Source organism: Gopherus evgoodei, chromosome 4 (assembly GCF_007399415.2).
Source record: "Gopherus evgoodei ecotype Sinaloan lineage chromosome 4, rGopEvg1_v1.p, whole genome shotgun sequence".
Classification (NCBI taxonomy): domain Eukaryota; kingdom Metazoa; phylum Chordata; order Testudines; family Testudinidae; genus Gopherus; species Gopherus evgoodei.
In genome coordinates, this window is record NC_044325.1 from 47,782,204 (window position 1) to 47,800,843 (window position 18,640).

Sequence of the window (18,640 nt, forward strand, 5' to 3'; positions counted from 1 at the left end):
GAGAGAGCAAACCGGGGAAGGAGACCAGCTTCGCCGCGGTTTGCTCTCGCGTTCCCGGAGCCACCCAGCAAACCGCAGGGAAGGAGACCTGCTTGCTCGGGGTTCCGGGAACGAGAGAGCAAACCGGGGAAGGAGACCAGCTTCGCCGCGGTTTGCTCTCGCGTTCCCGGAGCCACCCAGCAAACCGCAGGGAAGGAGACCTGCTTGCTCGGGGTTCCGGGAACGAGAGAGCAAACCGGGGAAGGAGATCAGCTTCGCCGCGGTTTGCTCTCGCGTTCCCGGAGCCACCCAGCAAACCGCAGGGAAGGAGACCTGCTTGCTCGGGGTTCCGGGAACGAGAGAGCAAACCGGGGAAGGAGACCAGCTTCGCCGCGGTTTGCTCTCGCGTTCCCGGAGCCACCCAGCAAACCGCAGGGAAGGAGACCTGCTTGCTCGGGGTTCCGGGAACGAGAGAGCAAACCGGGGAAGGAGACCAGCTTTGCCGCGGTTTGCTCTCGCGTTCCCGGAGCCACCCAGCAAACCGCAGGGAAGGAGACCTGCTTGCTCGGGGTTCCGGGAACGAGAGAGCAAACCGGGGAAGGAGACCAGCTTCGCCGCGGTTTGCTCTCGCGTTCCCGGAGCCACCCAGCAAACCGCAGAGAAGGAGACCTGCTTGCTCGGGGTTCCGGGAACGAGAGAGCAAACCGGGAAAGGAGACCAGCTTGATTACCAGAGGCTTCCTCCTTCCATGGAGGTCAAGAAAAGCGCTGGTAAGTGTCTACATTGGATTACCAGCGCTGGATCACCAGCGCTGGATCCTCTACACCCGAGACAAAACGGGAGTACGGCCAGCGCTGCAAACAGGGAGTTGCAGCGCTGGTGATGCCCTGCAGATGTGTACACCTTCAAAGTTGCAGCGCTGTAACTCCCTCACCAGCGCTGCAACTTTCTGATGTAGACAAGCCCTGAATAAGGCATAATAAGGAATAATTCTGGCATTTCATAGCTTTGGAGTGCTTGACTTGACAAACTTCACCTTTGTTTAACACTGAGAAAAACAACATGATTTCCTTAAAAAATAAATTCCATCACGTTAAATTATATTGATCCCCAGTTGATCAACAGGATTCTGATCTTCATTTCTACAGCACAGACCTCAACTATGCAGTTAGATTAACCAGTAGCAGTAGTAGGCTGTTATTCTCTATAATGCGAACTAAAACAGGATGAGACATACACTTTGCGAGTGTGTTTCACCGGTATTTGCTGATTACAGACAAATGGAGAGACAAAGGAATCCTGGATTCAGGCTTTACAGGGGAGTGTTCTCTAGTGGTTATAGACCATTCTGCCCCTAACTGTCCCTTGGCTCTGTAACCCCTTCCCCTTCTACTCATATCCAAGCCCCATCCCTTGGTTCTTGCCTCCCCCAGCTATAGTGCCCCACCAAACCGCCTTTGCTCCAATCCAGCAGCTCCTGTCCCTTCTCTACTGTTCCCATACCCTCAGCTTCTACAACCCCCTATTCTCTACCCATTTCTCACCTCTCTGCATTCTAGCGTGTCTTCTTCTTTGTCCCCAGTGCCAGAGCACCAGGAAGGGGAGCAGAGAGCAAAAAAGACAAATCTACCTCATTTCTCATTTCCAGTAACTGGCAGATGAGAGGAGCAATTGCAGGGAAAGCCATGCTCATCCCCTGCAGTCCTAAAATGGAGGATGCTCAGTGCAGAAGGAATCTTCAGATAATTTAGCTGCGAAACTCAAACAAGCCTCTTCTGAGCATGTGTGAACTGAGATCTTTTTTCAAAGGCTTATAACTTGACCAAATTTAGGAAGACTTTCACAGGGACAGCAAGAGGTGCATCCTGAAGACTAGAGTGATCTCTGTGCCAAATTTCAACCCCTGCTGAAAAATATGAAGGTGCTAGAACTTCTCAATGAAATAGTGTAATCATTTTTTTAACGTGCAAAACAATGGATTTTTCCCTAATCTTGCACTTGGAAAAAGATACACCTTTTCAGCTGAAGGTTTAAAAAACAAACAAACATCTACTGGAGACAGACAACCAGCATGGAAAATTTCAGCCTAAATTGTTAGAGTTTGTCAGAGTTATAAGCAACTGAATAGAGTCTTATGAGGTGAACCAGTGGGCAACTGTAACTATTGGTGACATTACCAGCACCATCTATCAGAGAACTATTTATTCATCTCATGATTTCTGTATTTTCTTTTTGTCCTCAATTAAATTATATTATTTAAATCTTATTTGCAATACATAGTGTGAATAAATGGAACATTCTAGTTACGTGATCCTTCTATCATTTATAAAGTTATACAACCTAGGTCATGAAGAAGCTGAACAGACCTGCTTTGTTAAAACATTCCTTTACTGTGACTTGAATAAAGATCAATTGCAAGCCTTTATACGGTGCATATGACACACACATGACAAGCATATTTCCTGGGCCAGAAATGTGAATAGAAAATCATGATTCACACATAATGAATAAAAAACCCCTTCAAGTATTCTTCTGAGGTCATTTACCTGAGGGTGAAGTACAGATAAGTTTTAGGTTACACCAGGGATTGGCAACCTTTGGCATGTGGCCCATCAGGGAAAGCCACTGGTGGGCCGGGACAGTTTGTTTACCTGCAGCATCTGCAGGTCCAGCTAAACGCAGCTCTCATTGGCCATGTGTTGCTGCTCCCGGCCAGTGGGGGCTGCGTTAAGTGGCACGGGCCAAGGGATGTGCTGGCTGCCGCGTCCCACAGCCAGTGGGAGCTGTGATCAGCTGAACCTGTGGACACTGCAGGTAAACAAACTGTCCCGGCCCGCCAGCAGATTTCCCTGATAGGCTGCATGCCGAAAGTTGCTGATCCCTGGCTTACACCATTGGCAGAGAAATTTCTATCTATGGTTCAGATCCTCAAATCCAAACAAAATAGGTTTTTGCTACCAATATGTTATGGCAAATAGTCAAACAGAAGCAAACATTTTTCTTGTTGAGACATGGACAACCTAGCTTGTGTCAGCAAGATTCTCTACTTGAAATTCATCTAGAAAAGAGAAGTTGGACAATCTCTTCTATCCTGTAACTATAATGTCAGCTTAGCAAACTGTGTATTGATTAATCATAGAAGCCCAGTTACAAACAGAGATTGTCCTTTTCATCAAACTATAACAATATGTTTTCACTAGCAGCACCCTAGGTTTCACGGGGAAAGGGAGAAATTAAGTATTGATGGATTGAGGATTTGGACTACTATATCAGTATCAAAGCACCTTCACACAATTACTCTTCATAGAGCAGGAATACATTCGTGGGGAGGAGAGAGCTGCACATGTGCTTATTCTCCACCTGCAGATAGATCCTTGCTCAGCTCACAATTCTGAAACCCTCACTCATGCTGAGGATTATTTATTCGTGTGAGTAGTCTTGCCGAACCTCGTCAGTCATTAGGAGCCCGTTTTTCAGAGGTTTTGTGCATCCTCCACTCCCTTTGCTCAGTATCTCTAAAAACAGGCCTACAGCACTAAAAGTACTACTTTATAGGACAGAAATGCCTAGCTTACAAGCCAAATACTTAAGAAACATATTGCTATTTTGCACTGTCAGTGTCTGCTGGACTCTAGGTTTGATCTTACCAACCATCCTGAAGAAGCACAAGAGACTATATAGAACATTCACCAATAATGGTCTAAAATGGATGCAAGGACAAGTCTTAGCATGATGAAAGACTTCCAGATCAACCCACACACCCTAAGTTCACAATAAAACTGGAGGAGGGCAAGCAGGGAGATAAATTCTTAAATCACTTATCCAGAGAGTCAACATTTCTTTAAAAAAATTCACTTTCCTGAACCAAACTGTCAAGCTGTTAGCACAAATCTTATCTGATTATCGAAAAGTAAACCTTAAAGCAAAGGAACTTGAATTGTCTGAGAGAAGATCTGTGGATATGTGTAAGGCCATCCGAGCTGTTGTTATGGATTTTAGCCCCATTCTTTGAATTTCTTCAGGACTTTGAGGACAGTATCATCTAATAAGTGGTTTGGCCTTGTAAGAAAATATGCCAACGCCCTTTCTTTGGGTATCTACAAAAAAGGTATTCTTTGCTGAACTACCAGATTGTGAACCTGCTCAGCAGGCTGGCTTGAGAATGGAGGACACTATAACAAGCTGGTAGTTTTTACCTAAAATGCTTCACCCTGTCAGAAGACAATCCTACTGGAAAAGGGTTAAGCGAGCTCAGTTTCCTCACTGAAGCAAGTGGCTTATTGCTGAAGTAAATGTAAGGAAGAGGAGAGTGGCGACAAGAAAGATAATCTTTTCCTGGGCTGACCATTCCTGATGTAGGCACTCCAGGAATAGCGAAGCCTAGGGAGAAGCCTTGAGCTGAATTTTGTTAACAAGGAAATTCACTAAAACATACAGTCAAGTCAGAGGAAATGGGTAAGCTTTTGATACTACGCATCGTCAGAATTTTGTTTTATAGTAGGTTGAGCAAGGCACCTGCTCACAGATGCCCACAGCTAGATGCATCAGTTACATATTACACACACCCTAGTTCTTCAATTAGAAGAAAACTGCTGCATTGGTTTATGAATGAGCCTGAAACATTCCAGAGGATCACAAACATAAAAACTTAACATACAGCTAAGACTGAAAGCATGTTTGAATGGAGCCCAATTAACAACCTAAACAAATGATACTGTCTTTACAAAAATGCCACTTTTTTAATACAAGGTGAATTACAGTGTGTAGCTTTGAATTCCTGTTAAACAGAGAATCTTTTTCTATAGTACAAGCGGAATTTTAAAACTGCAGATCTGTAGACAAGTTCTTTAACTTTCATTCATCCGTCTGAATGGGTAGGATGGCAATATTATTGCTGGATACCAGTGAGAGAAATTCACGTAATTTTTTAAAACTTTCATATAAATAGGTGAAAGTGTAGATAAATCCTTCCATTTCTTTAAGCAGTTAAGATATATGATTTCCAACTGTATAATATCAAACAAAAAAACAAGTACCAACAGGCAAAGTCATGATGGCCCCCTTAGCATAAAGTAAAATTTCCTACTAAATATTCAATCATCATTTGTGGTCTAGTTGTGAAACCCACATCTAAAGTTACATATGAAAAAACAGTGAATGTTTACCAGGAACATTTACACACACCAACTTTTTTGGAATGTGAAACAGAATTAAAAAATATGAACAGAATTAAAAAATTTTCCTAATATTTTAGTAACCTTCACTTACTGTAATTCCACTTCAAATCCTGGAAAACAGTCTAGAGACAAATGTTAGCCTAGCATAGGATAGCAAAGTGAAGGAACAAAATTACATTTCAAGGTGAAACTGTATTTTAATTAGTACACCCACACAGCAGTCACCTTCAGTGCAATGAGACAAAAACTGTTACACTCCACAATGTCTTTGGCTGTCACTGCAAAGCACGGAAGTTGGAGCCCCAGCAAGAAGTGGGCAGGAAGATAAAATGGTTTCAAGTCACTTCAGTGCTACCCCAGTTCTAGGACAGCAAACAAACTTACAACAGTTTTATATGACTGCTCGGTGGCTGCTCTGCAGCCCAGAATAACCAGAGTGCTCTCCACTCCCTTTTCCATCTCAATAAACCCCCATGGCAACCCCTGCACTGGAAGAAATCTCCAGGAGGCTATTCCATCCCTCTTTTGCTGCCACAGTGGCATCAAGAGGCTGGTGCAGTGGATAAATCTGTCCCATGGTGGCCTTAAGCAACTGTATTCCATCACAGAAACTCTCTTTTGAGATCCTGATGGTGAAGGAAATTCCACTATACCACGGAAGTGTGGTGCTGACCCAGTAATCACACAGAACTGCATTTGCCCAACAATCCAGCAAGGTAATGAGATTGCTGGCTCAGCAACTCCACCAAAGTCTGTGCATTTGTGTCATCTAAGCAAGCAAGACTTTTTGAGCCACAAACATCACAGAGGCCTGAACTGTAACGTCAGCCCAGCGTGCTAAAACTCCTGAGCTAGTGACATCACAGAGGCCCCTGTACTGACATCACACCACTCTCTACAGCTGTTGAGCTGCCTCAGGCACCTGAAAGAAACCTGAACCTTGAAATTTACACAGCAAATTGTATTTCTTCGGATCTATTTTACCTGCATTCTGTCATATATTTCAAGTTACACAGTCTTGGATGATGACTCAGCACATGTTCATTTTAAGAACACTTTCACTGCAGACTTGTCAAAATGCAAAGAAGATGCAAATGTGAGATTTCTAAAGATAGCTACAGCACTCAACCCGAGGTTTAAGAATCTGAAGTGCCTTCCAAAATCTGAGAGACACAAGGTGTGGAGCATGCTTTCAGAAAGTCTGAAAAGAGCAATGCTCCGATGCAGAAACTACAGACCCACCGAACCACCAAAAAGGAAATTCAACCTTCTGCTGGTGGCATCTGACTCAGAAAATGAAAATGAACATGTGTCGGTCTGCACTGCTTTGGATTGTTATCAAGCAGAATCCGTCATCAGCATGGACACGTCCTCTGGAATGGTGGTTGAAGAATGAAGGGACATATGAATCTTTAGCGCATCTGGCACGTAAATATCTTGCAACACCGGCTACAACAGTGCCAAGAGAACGCCTGATCTCACTTTCAGGTGACACTGTAACATGAATGAGGAAGCGTTATCTCCTGAAAATGTAAACAAACTAGTTTGTCTGACCGATTGTCTGAACAAGAAGTAGTACTGAGTGGACCTGTAGGCGCAAAAGTTTTACATTGTTTTATTTTTGAATGCATTTTTTTTTTGTACATAATTCTACATTTGTAAGTTTGACTTTCATGATAAAGAGATTGCACTACAGTACTTGTATTAGGTGAATTGAAAAATACTATTTCTTTTGTTTTATTTACAGTGCAAATACTTTTAATCAAAAATAAATATAAAGTGAGCACTGTACACTTTATATTCTGTACTGTAATTGAAAATCAATATATTTTAAAATATAAAAAACATCCAAAAATATTTAAATAAACGGTATCTCTTATTATTAACAGTGCAATTAGTCAAAATTAATTTTTTAATTCTGTCAATTAATCACAATTAATTTTTTTCATTGCTTGACAGACCTAATATACAGTAAACTAGCCACAGAAATCAAGCAGGTAGGTGGCCTTTGCCAACTTACTTAATCCAAATTCATCCTTTCCCTGAGGTTTAGTTTTATTAATATGGAGATAGCTGTGATATGGGGTATGGCAGAGGAAAAGAAGGTATGTGATAAGCTGTCCGTGTTTGCTGAACACCCCACCCCATTACTATGTGTGGATCCTACTGCCAAATGTTAAGTGGGTTCCACTGACTTACTGAGGCACTACCCCAGCTCATGTGGTGACAGGTGAAAGGGTCCTCTGCTATCTGCTTGGAGGGGGAGAAAGACAGGTCTTCAGTATCATAAGCATCCTTCCAGTATCATAAAGAGTCCAGGCTGGGCCTGAGCAGTGGGAAGTAAAGTGGGCTGCTGTGGTTATGGGACACACCCACTTAGTTTCATCTCCTCTCGCTGGCTATGCAGTGTGAGAGGGGCAGAGGAAGGGCAAAACTCAGCAGAATTATATGATTGAATATCCTTAATTCATTCCTAGAGGTACCAGACTGGGATTGAAGAAAAGTTACATTTGTAGCAACTGTTGTCACAGAAGTATTAAATGCTTTACATTTTCACAGGCTGAGCCAGCCTTAGCATTTTGGGTTGGTTGCAAAGCCATTTTTGCTGCCTACCCCACAAATGTAAGCTCTTTCAGTCCACGACTGTCATTGTGGAAGGGCAGCGGAAGGGCAGTACTCAGCAGAATTATATGATTGAATATCCTTAATTCATTCGTAGAGGTACCAGACAGGGACTGAAGAAAAGTTACATTTGCAGCAGCTGAGTCAGCCTTAGCATTTTGGGTTGGTTGCAAAGCCATTTTTGCTGCCTACCACACAAATGTAAGCTATTTCAATCCACGACTGTCACACAGGGACAACCCAAGGACTGTGCGGAGGGTGAGAGAGGTGACTCTGGAATCTACCTCAAACAACTGCCTTCTTTGACAAAAATGGTACATGCAGAGGGGATCTTTAGTTCCACAGCTTCCTGCTGCAGAAACAGAGCAGAGCTGCAAATTCTTTTCAATCTTAGCCATCAGTTTGCACTGGTTTATGTTTTCAAGGCTCCCTCTATCAGACTCAACCGATTCTCTTTTACCAGGCTTACACGTGAGATCTATTAATAAAGGTTCTTTGTGAGTTCCTGTGAACCCCCTCATATCATTGATTCTACCAAAAAGATGGCACAAACTTTTGTCATTCTCAATAGTTGTTCTATATTTTATCAAGAAAGAAATACATTCACTGTGAAGTATGAAGGTTTTTTTTCCATTTTTTAGTTGAAAGTAATTTACCAAAATGCCACAGCAAAACATGTAAATATGTAAGCATCTGGATTACAAGTAGCATGTGAACCAACATGTCTCTCTCCAATTTTTGACAAAATAAAAACAAAGGATCATTTCCCAAGAACCCGTGCTTACGTGCCACATGTGTTAGCTGAAATCACACTCCTCATAAAATAATGTTCACTGAGCTATGCTGATAGACAACTTCACAGAGCTGTCTGCCTCCACGTAATGTTAATTTGGCAACTTGTAAAGAAGGCTGAGAATGTGACGATGGTATATATAAAAGGGATTTATTAAAGGGGTACAGTAACAATATACAGGAACACTTTAAAAAATATTAACGAGTATGTACTATTATTGAAGGGAATACATAAATTACAGGTGATCAGATTTAGTTTTCAGGAAGCCTACCTGATGCTATTGTCTTCTGACATCAACTGCTTATAATTTTTTTTGGCAGAATTGGTTCACTTGAACTATTTACAAAGAGTAGTTGTTGTATTGCAACTTCAAATCTGATGTATGGTGAGAGAGATGATATTCTCCCAAAACTCAGACTTGTAATTATCAATGCTATCCTCCCTGTAAGAAAGGTTGTGATATATTTACAGCAGCAAAGGCTTAAATCAGAGGCTGCACCTGCCCATACTAGATTTGGTCCAGTCAACAGCAGTCCCTGATCCTGACTGACCCTGTAGAAGTAGCCTATTTGATTTCCGCTAGGTGGTCCTGGCCGAGTGTCCCCCCACAGCCTTAGCTGCAGCAAAATTTACATTAATCTCTTTTTATATAAAGCTACTTTATTTTGGCTACAAATAATATGCGGGATGACACTAGGGCCTTAATACATCTCCACTCCCTTATAACACTGAAATACCTGACTCTGTAACTTATAATGAAGGTGGAGTGTATATAATAACAAAGGGCGATGTATTCAATCTCATTTTATTCATTTTATATTTCAACAAAAGAAATGTATTTTGCAAATGAAAGTGCTCTATCTACTGACCTTGGCATTCATCAGGACCATACTGTGATTTATATTGAGAATTCCAAGACTTTATCTAATCTTATAAATAAATGTAAATACATAAAACAATTATCCTGAGTAAAATTGAATTTTATCTCTCTGTAATCAGCTTTGTCATGCTACATATTTATGTATTTGAATACAATTCAAAATTAATAACAGCTATAATTTATTTCTGACTTTTCATTATCCTGACATTTAACAATCAGTTTTTATATACATAGGCTTTACTTTATCTAGGGCTTCAACCCCACAGTTGATTTTCAGCCATGTACAATGTACTCTTCCAGAATACCTGTTCAAGGAATAAGCCTTTTAAAAGAATACATTTCCAATCTAGCAAACCAAAATATACAGTATCAAGAAATAAAGGACTTCATTGTAAAGGAAAAATCAGACTAAAGATGACTTTGTAGTGCGCATGTCAATAATCCGAATACTGTGTGTACTTCAACATCTGCCTACAGCAAACTGAATTAAAGAGAGAAACTGGCTTTGATTGATTTCCTTGCTTTTAGAAATTTCCCCAATTAGGAACACAAGACTAGCTAGAGCTCCAAAGTGAGGTGAGTATCATGCACCCCCACTTACAGATCAGGAAAGTGAGGCAATAACTTGCCCAATATCACCCAGCAAGCAGTGGTTGAGCCAGAGCAAGAATAGAACCTAGATCTGCTGAATTCCAGTCCAGTGCTCTATCCACTAGAGAATACTGCCTCCTCTATCTAGTATACTGCCTCTGACAACAGCCAGTATCAGATAGCTTCTGAGGAAGGTACAGAGACATGAAATACCAAAATAGAGCCTATGGAATAAGCTGCCAACAAAAGTTTCTTCCCTCTCAATTAGTGGGCTGACTTATGTCCTGAAGCATGAGAGTTTATATTTCTTCCAAATTTTTCTCTACATATTTCTAATAAAATATTTTCATCAGAAGCTAGCAAAAAAGAACCTTTAATGATGTAAAAAAGTCTTTTTTCCATTTTTTTGGGGGGGCAAAAAACTGCCATCTTGTTCATTTTTTCTCCTCAGTTTTGTAAAATGTCATGGCCCTTTTCAAACTCGTATTACATGACTGTGTATATATGTTATGATTACATAATTATATGTAGGACTCTACATGTACACAGGACTCAGAGAAGGCATGGTACTTGTCCAAGAAGCTTACAGTTTAGCTCAGGCATTAACAGTGATTAACACTTGAGGTACATGGGTGGCATTGGCACGATCAGTGTGAAAAATCCACCACTGGAAGGCTTTACCAAAGAAGTATTCTTAAAAAAACAATATGAAAGAGGAAAGGGGAGGAGAGTCAGTTGGCGATTGATCCAAGATGCCAAATACATTCTACTTCCACTAACTTCAGTGGAAGCTGAGGGTGTTCAGAATCCTGATGTTACAGAATAGGTTGGCCATTGATTATTTGCTACTCAAGCACGGCCACCCCTGCCAGGACTTTGCCAGCATGTGCTGCTTTAATGTTACTGATGCTGGGCCCACCGTAGAGGCTGCTTTGGAGCGCCTTTGCCACTTGGCGGAGGGCATTCACTAGCAACAGGGGATTCCTGGCTCTGGTCCTGGCTCACCTCCTTACGTGGTTGGGCTGCCCACTTGGTGCAAGGTCTGTGTCTTAGCCTTCTTTGTTTATTGAGCTTATATGTGTGCTGTATGTGTAGCCAAAGCTGTTATTCCTGGTGCTCCACACCTACTCCCTTGGGGTCCGCATGGTCGCTGGCGTCGCTCAAGAAAGTGAGGGGAGGAATGTAGGGAACCGTGGAAGACTGTGTCACGGCCTAGCTAGGGTAGTTCCGCTTTCTCGGCAGCCAGTCACTGTAGGACACGGCACGCCAGTTATAACTTGCTCTTAACTGGTTAGGACCAGTTTGCATGGCCCTTGGCCAAGGGACAGACACAGCCTGTGGAAAGCCCCTATTTGCTTAGGTATGAGTTGTGTTTGTATTCTGTATATATAGTTGCATGGTCCCAGTCCCGCCCTTGGACTCCATACCAGGCCGAGCTTCGGTGTGCTGGGTTCCCCGCCTCTGTGACAGCAACGCCAGGAGTCCCCGTTGTGTGTGTCACTTTACCTTCATTAAAGCCAATAACTCACAGTGTGTGTGGGCCTCGTTCTTGCAGAGCACCCTGGGTAGGCCTGTAGCCTCCCAAGAACCTTACACCTGACATGATTTCTCAGCACCCTGAAGGATCCAGTCCTTAGTGAGTACATCGTAAAGGGAAGTTTGAGGCATAAAAGTCAGCATAAAAGAAAGTACAAAGCCCATAGCAGGAGGAGACAACAAAAAGAGATGTTAGGAGAAAAACCTGAAAGAGGGAAGGTAGGCTAAGGCGGAGCTGAGTAGAGCCTTAAAAGTGAAGGCAAGAAGCTTGATCTTTAACCCCATTCAGGCACACCCTTCAATCACACAAAAATACAGTGCTGATGTCATAGAAAGTCCTCAAACAGCATGGACAAAAACACAAAAAAACTTTGAGTAAATAAAAGTGAAAAACAGATCTGGCTCGGCTGCAATGTTGTGCGTCATGAAACTGGACAAGTATTGCTCAGGCAGCATTCTGTAGGGCAGGGGTTCTCAAACTTCATTGCATTGCGACCCCTTTCTGACAACAAAAATTACTACATGACCCCAGGAGAGGGGACCAAACCTGAGTCTGCCTGATTCCCACTACCCCAGGTGCGGGAGCCAAAGCCCGAGTCCCATTGCCCTGGACAGGGAAGGGATCAAAGTCAAAGCCCAAGGGCTTCAGCCACAGCCAAGGGGCTTTGGCCCCAGGTGGTGGGACTTAGGATTCAGCCCCAAACCCCAGCAAGTCTAAGCCAGCCTTGGCATCCCCATTAAAATGGGGTTGTGACCCACTTTGGGGTCCCAGCCCACAGTTTGAGAATCGCTGCTGTAGGGCATTAAAATGGATAAGGGAAGGGAGTAAGGAAGGAAGCTGGCTGTGTAAATGCCACCTGTGCACCAATGGTGGATTGGTAGTTGCATTAGTATCAAAGAAGGCTGCTCACCTTTCCTCCCTGGTTGCAGGAGGAATGTCATAACCATGGTGGTCTAGACTGTTGAATAAAAACAGCACTCCCAAGAATGAGTGACCTTGAGTCTGAAGTGGCCTGGGTCAGACTGAGACATGGTTAGGAAGAAGGCCATTGAATTCCTTAGTGGTAAACCCAGCAAGCAGAGGGAGAAATAGTATGAAAAACCACTGTAGTTAACTAAAGAAAAGGTTAAAAAAAAAAACGATATTTTTGCAGCTTAGCATTTATTTGTGAACTGCTGGTGCAACTCTATGTTCGATGGTAAAGCTATGAAGCTCTTGGTTGCTTGACAAGACAAGCTACAAGCTTGAATGAAATGTTCAGCTTAAAGAATTAGAATAAATCTGATGACTGATGTGTCACTGAATGTGACGGGCTGTCATCCGTTTTAAACAGGATCTTTGCTAGGATGTACTGAAAGCAGTTTTTCCATTACCCAGAACATACTAAAGCTTTTTCCAATGACATCTGACTTCAGACTATTAAGAGAAAAGACCTGCTCAAACTGTTGCTATTTAAATAAAACAATGAAACAGAAATTGAGCTAATTTGAATAATTAATCATTCAAACCAGAACTGTATATTTGTGATTAATTCACACCCAATGCACAAAAACATACAAACCAAAACTGTACACTCATTTTCTAATTACCTCTAAAAATTACAAGATACAAGCTATTTTAATCATTTATTTGCTCACCCAAGCCCTACTGATATAGGTGATTCCATATTTTGAAATATCTAACTATTGCAATAGACAGTATTATAAACAATGAAATACAGTGTTAACTGATGCGAGAATGCATCTGATACTACCTGTTCTTAGTATTCTGTTAGACTATGCAAAAAGATAGTGATACAGAGGTTCTGCAATTTTCTTTTCAAAGTAAAAAGATTCATTAAAGAAAGTCATGGAGTGGAATTGTGTAATAACATAAACGAGACAAGAAATCAACCTGCATTTCTCTGGCCTGGCTAAATTAAATTTGTACTTAAGTTTAACCTTTGTCCGGGGTAATTAGAGCATATGCTCATTTTTAGGATGTGCATATAAATCTAAAATAAATAATTAATTAGAGTTGCCTCTGGGTAGTGCCTTATACCAGTAGTTTACAAAAACTGTAGCCTAGCCACAAGTAGTTTTGGCAGAGAAAATACCTGGCCTACAAATGCTGGCAATTCCTTAAGTAAGAATACTCTTTCCCCATTAGACTGTACGTACATACGTTGCATGAGGAATTAGGTGGTGATAATATTTTAGGTGATCTTTTCACAAAAGATCAACGTTAAAGACAAATGAAAAATGAGTTTTGTGGCCTGATCCAGGGTCTCTACATCACAGAACTTCCACATGTAGCAAATTGGCACAACTGATTATCACTGCAGTAACACAACAATATAGGTCAGAACTCAAGTACATTAGCAGAGCTAAGAGGGAAAGCTTGCCCAGCATCTCTGCAATTTGCTTACGCCAAGCCATTGCAGTTCATGAATCCAATTTCAAGAACATTAAATTCACTTGCAACTTTAAGGACAATAAAGTCAAATAATATATTACAGCCTTGAAGATGTCATAATAATGTTCAAATTGTTCTTTCCTCTAGTTATTGGGCAGCCCTCTGCATATAGTTAGTAGATTAACATCTGACTTAAATTTCATACCATATTATTGTAGGGATTTTTAAAGCTAAATCTTGCCCTAAGATATGTGGCACTAGATATTTAACAATATACATCTATACCTATATGTCTGAGGGGAAGAGCTGCATATTTACATGGAAAAAGTATTTGCACCTGCATGAAAATAATTAAATATAGTCACAATAAAAAACAATCAATCAGAAGTGGCAAAATCATTAGAACTAACAGTTTAATAATTAATTGTCATACGTTTCTTTAATACCTTTAGTCTCAAAGAATCCCTAATGCTCAAATATAAAAAAAAAAACACACCATAAGATTCTACCACTAAGATGCAACTACCTCTGTGGTGAAACAGAGCAACTTTTCAACAGCAGCAACACACCACAGTTTAAAACAGGAAGTGAAGTTTATTTAATCCAGTTCAAAGTGCAAGTAGAAAGGAACCTGGCCAGATACTAAGACCTCTGTTTTAGACCTTGTCGGAAGGATGGCACATCCTGCTATCACAGTGCCTCTAGCCACCACACTACAGCTTTGGTTCAGTAATGGGTCTGTGAACAGTTCCATCTGCTGATCCACACAGCCACTACTCAAGACTCAGTGGGTGGAGGCCAGTTTCTTCATAACTCTGGTTACTTTAATTTTTCTTTTTTGAAAACATTTTTCTTAAAAAAACAATCAACAGTTCCAGACATTGATGAAATGTCCATTTGGAAAGGTCCTATATGGTGTTTCTCTCCTCCCATTCCCAGATTTTGCTCCACAAAACATCTGTTGGTGGGCACCGGCCAAATCATTTTAAAAGAAGCTTAAATACTTTCCTAATATTTTTCCATGTAAGCAATTGCTACGATTTACCACTGGTTATGCAAACAGATGGGGAGGTGTCCACAAGACACTTTATCTATTAAGACCTAAGTCCATGCTATACAAAGTTTAAGAATGGCTATCTAGGAATATAAGCATGTAGGGTGGAATTTTCAATCCTAACTTTGCTCCCAGTGACTTCAATGGAAACTGGAAAAATATAATTAAGGCCCTGGTTAAACCTTCAAATTCTATTTGACCATGAAATCTCACTCAGGTGACAAATTATTGGGTATGAGTCTTTTGTTATTTTCACAAAATACAAAAACATTGAACTAGAGGTAGTGATGTTATGACAAAGGTAAGCCAGAAATAATGGAAGAAAACCCTTATATTTTGTTTTCATTCCAAGATACGCTTCTCTCTAAGCAAAGATGCATATGCAACTAAAAATTCTAAAACCATTTTTCTAAGTTCTGAAAAGCTTTTCAGAATGCTTTCTGGAAAAACGTCTCTGTATTGTCACTCCTAGAAAAATGTTAAATGTCATTTTTCACTTCCACTTGCCCATCCATGCACAAGGATGTTATATATAAGAAATCATGATAGTTTCACCCCAAAACTCTATTCAAAGTAACAAATTCCTAAATATGACTTGCTGATGCTGCTATGCAATAGCACTGAATTGTGCTGTGAAAAAAATCCCATAAAGTTAGTCTGCAAAACCACAATATGTGAGTAAAAGCAAGTGTGCGCCAACCATCAAAGAACCCAAACCGAAGATGGTGTTCTAAGGAAACTAACTTGTTCTGTTAAAGTTCTTTTTGAGAAACGCCAAAACATTACCTTTCACTGTCTCATGTATAACATCATGCCTTGAATGTATTTGTTTTACTTGCATAAATAGCAGTGTGCAGACTCACTTTATGACACTACTTCAGTTTGCAATTAAGTATTACTACACAGTAGTAACCCAAATCTGTAACATTTGGGCATAAATTAATCCCTTATTTTTGGGATATCAGATATTGCACAAAAGTGTTATTGTACTATAATATTATTCAGATGTAGGACAGTTGGGACTCAATCAATTTCCAGATTTTCTAAGACAAATATGAATGACCAAGAGCATCAAATAAGAGATGCACTGTATTTAATTTCTTTTCAAACAACACCAAAACAGTCCAAATTTAATAGTTTTAAACACTGATCTTTAGTCTTGACAGATTTTTTTCAATCAATACTATATATTTACACTCTTTCAGACAGTAATTTCAAGAAAACCTTGGTTCCCCTCACAGTAAAAATATAACAGAACTGTAGCATCACTGTAATCACATCATCCTGCTCTTTAGATGCTGTTTCACTCTCATAGCTAGTGTCAACACACAGAAATGGCACCATTTAAATTAAATTGGTTTCAAAATGTTTTTAGCGTAACTCCCCTTGTGTGGTTTCAGAATAGCAGCCGTGTTAGTCTGTATCAGCAAAAAAATGGGAGTACTTACTCCCATTCTTTTTCCCCTTGTGTGGACGCTCTTAAATCAGTTTAAGAGTGGCCAATATGGATTTAGCTTCATTTGGTAACAAGCCAAATTGATTCAAGTCCATTCACACTACTTATTTTTTAAGCTGAGGGTATGAATATGCATCAGGCACAACAAAGTGTGCAGTTTTTTCTGACCTATTTTCTGTAGTTGCAGGATCAGTGTCCTTGACTTGTACAATACATTTCAAACAAAGTTTTAATACTTCATTTTTTGAACGTGTAATACAAAATCACAGGCACAAAATCACTCTCAATTATATATGGGGTTCTGGGGAGGGTGGATAGCCAGTATTCTCACCTGTTATTTTAAAGGTCCACTGTTGGCACATAGCTCCATCTAGTGTTTAAAGATACTAAAGAAACTCTCAAAAAGCTGTATTTGCTGAAAGATGTTTTAACAGTTCAGCATGTTAAACATGTAATGAGGGCATGGCCCTCAGAAAAACTACTGAAGAAAAGAAAATAGTTAAATGACAATCTTCATCAGTGTATGATCTCCTTTACTGTTTCCAATAAATGTAGTCTCAAAATGTATTTCAAGAAGCTCCTAAACTACCATCATTAGACAAACGGGTACCCAAAACAAGACATGAGAACCAGTATAAAGTATTCATTCCTGATCCACATGTAAAGTTTAATGTGACCTAGAAAAAATACATACCACAGATAACTATTATTAGCACAACAGCATTATTCTAGACACATATGGACTTCATTTCTTCAAATTTACAGAAATGTAAATGCTTCTATGACATGCATTTACCTTTTAAAACAGTAAATATGATCCCAATTTAATATTTTTCCTCATATATAGGTAAAAAGTGTGCTACATTTGTTTTCCTTCTTGATTATGCTCAACATATTAGTAATCTGCTGTTTGGTAACAGACAGTAAATCAGAGAATTGGGGTGGGAGATAGACAAGCAGTATCAGATCACAGATTACGAAACTTGCAGTTTGTTTTGGATTTTTTTGAGGGGGGGAGGTTAAGTTAAAGAAAAACAAATATCTCAACACTGATGTTGGCATTACAAAATTACTGTAGTTTGTTCTAAGAAGTATTTTTAAAATGTGAGAAGCAATAATCATATGGTTGTTATTTTATGTACTGTTCCTTTAAGGAACACAGTGAAATTAAGAAAATTCAACTTCACAAGGATATAGGTGTGGAAACTATATCCTTTTTCACTATATGTGTCAGGTGCAAATATAAAAGCTTATCTTTAAAGTTCCTGTGGTCTAATAAAACAAACAGTTTTAGAGACAGAGCCAAGAATGCAGATTTATAAAATTTTGTATGTTTGCTTTTCTTAAAGATAATCGTGCGAACTGAAATGTTTAATTTCATCTTTGTATTTTATTTTTAACTAATCTTAATTTAGAATGTCAACAAGCTTGTGAAATCTTGACATAACAAGCAACAAAAAACAACTGTAAATTAACATGTTTGAAAACAGATTAAAATCAAATAGCTAAATATTTGAATGTTTTACTTTGATACTATAAGCAATGTATCTGATAGGATATTTCTTTATTACACATTCAAGATAATATTTGTTAGAACAAAAGCAATTTAACCTGAGGAAAAAATTGTTTATAGATACACCTGATAGGATTATTTTACCAGGATTTAAAGTATACTTCATAGTGTACCATCATTTTTACCATTTCACAATGACAAGTTACACAAGTTTATTAGTGTTTTCTGAAATGTACATATTTACATGCCCATAAAGTGTGAAAGAGTGTACACACACAAAAAATAGCACACTTAGTACACAGACCTTCTTTGGTTACCAAACAATGTCTAAATAACATAGAGTGTCTGATTATTCCCACAAAAGCAAGAAAACTACTTAAAGTTGAAATCCTGGGTTTACGCTGCATAATTCACAAATGGCCTATTTCAAAACCACTGAAGTCAATGTGAATTTTTCTGCTGACTTCAATGGACTTTGGGTCATGCCATAAGACTGTTATTTTAAAAGGCACATCTTCATTTAAGTATCAGAGGGATAGCCGTGTTAGTCTGGACCTGTAAAAGCAGCAAAGAGTCCTGTGGCACCTTATAGACTAACAGACATATTGGAGCATGAGCTTTCGTGGGTGAACACCCACTTCATG

At 39.9% G+C, this 18,640-nt stretch overlaps 1 protein-coding gene across 8 annotated transcripts in view; it reads right to left on the reverse strand.

Moving 5' to 3' along the window:
• The window catches only part of MIPOL1 (mirror-image polydactyly 1), a 290,064-nt gene that overhangs the window by 238,030 nt on the left and 33,394 nt on the right, over positions 1-18,640 (reverse strand). The window contains exon 4 of one of the 8 annotated variants that reach the window (XM_030559239.1): positions 16,815-16,889. The exons of the other annotated variants lie outside the window; for them this stretch is intronic. The gene's annotated coding sequence lies outside the window, so the exon portion shown is untranslated. The remainder of the gene's footprint in view (positions 1-16,814; positions 16,890-18,640) is intronic. 8 annotated transcript variants of the gene reach the window in all.